The 1,367-nt window shown below is 61.2% G+C and overlaps 1 protein-coding gene across 1 annotated transcript in view; it reads right to left on the reverse strand.

Annotated features, from left to right (window-relative positions):
* Positions 1–1,367, reverse strand: part of NATD1 (N-acetyltransferase domain containing 1) — a 10,389-nt gene that overhangs the window by 7,156 nt on the left and 1,866 nt on the right. The gene's annotated exons all lie outside the window — the stretch shown is intronic.

Below are 1,367 nucleotides of genomic sequence, written 5' to 3' on the forward strand. Positions count from 1 at the left end.
CCACCAGGGTGGGTGGGCTGTGTGTGAGGGAAAAAGCTCTGAACTGAACTCTCCGGCTGGCCAGACACAGCACTCTAGGCTGGGGAGGAACCAGAGACCCCTGGTGGACAGCCTTGGGGCACCTGGCTGCTGGCCCGGCACCTCGGCCTTACAGTGACAACAAAAGTTCCCTGGTGTCAACCACCCACATCTGACCCCCGAGAGCCCCAGAAAACGGCCACCTTCCCATGGCTCAGGCCAAGATCCTCAGGGTCCTCCGTGTCCTGCCTTCCTTTCAAACTATGATCCGATCCTTCAGCAGATCCATGGACATAACATTCAAAATGTGGCTGGAGTCTGGCCAGTGCCCACATGTCCACAGGCACCCCCCTCCAGCTGCCTTGCTCGCTTCCCTGCCTCTGCCCACTGGATCTCCTCTGCTCCTCTGGCAGGGCCCCGGTCCAGCCACACTGGCCTTGCGGGTCCTCACACACACCCAGCCCTTGACCCTCCCCCACCCCAGCCTTTGTTGAACTGTTCTCATCGCCTGCCCGGGCTCTAGACCCTTGTCTGGGCCAGGTCCCATGAGCTGCCAAGAACTCCAAGCCGAACTAGCAAGGGGGGCAGTGCTCACCACTGCGGGCCACAGGAACAGACCCCAGGCAGAGTGGCCCTGAGTTCCAGTCCCAGCTCTGCCAGTGACCTCAGGCCAGTTCTGACACTTCTGGGTCTAAGACCTTACCTCTCCTGCTTGGGACAATCGGTACTACCCTTCTGGACCACAGAATCACACTGAGATCATGAACTGTAACTAGTTTCAAGGAAAGTTACAGCTGTTCTGCTAGTGGGGCCCTGCCCTGGGTGTCTCCACTCTGGCACCCTCCACCCGGCCCCGCTGAGGACCCGGGTCCCGGGGAAGTCATCAGGGGAAGCAGTCACCGAGACACTGTCTTCCCTGGCAGGCGGGGAGGAGGAGCCGGGGATTGGGGGTTGGAGATGTGGGATCTTTCGGGAGAGCCACCATCCCTGCTCTGCCCAAACCAGCCCTGGGGGGTGGGCGGTGGATCCAAACACCCATTGTACAGATCAGGAAACCGAAGCAGAGGCAAAGCCGGAACCTGGGCCCTCTGCTCCCTCTGGGAGCCCAAGTAGCAGACTTAGGGCAAATGGATGCCGGAGCAGGGAGGCGGAGGGGCAGGTCCAAGAAGCACCTGGCTGGCTTTTCCGGGCATCTGCACATAACAGAGGCTGTTTGGGGGAGGGGCTACACATCAGTGGCTCGAGGCGAGTTGGACATCGGGGCTGTGACCTGGAGAAGTGCGAGGGGCAGAACCCAGCACAGCCAGGAGCACATGAGGCCAGAGCCTGGGGACCCCCCATGCAAGTCC

Source organism: Suricata suricatta, chromosome 17 (assembly GCF_006229205.1).
Source record: "Suricata suricatta isolate VVHF042 chromosome 17, meerkat_22Aug2017_6uvM2_HiC, whole genome shotgun sequence".
Classification (NCBI taxonomy): Eukaryota; Metazoa; Chordata; class Mammalia; order Carnivora; family Herpestidae; genus Suricata; species Suricata suricatta.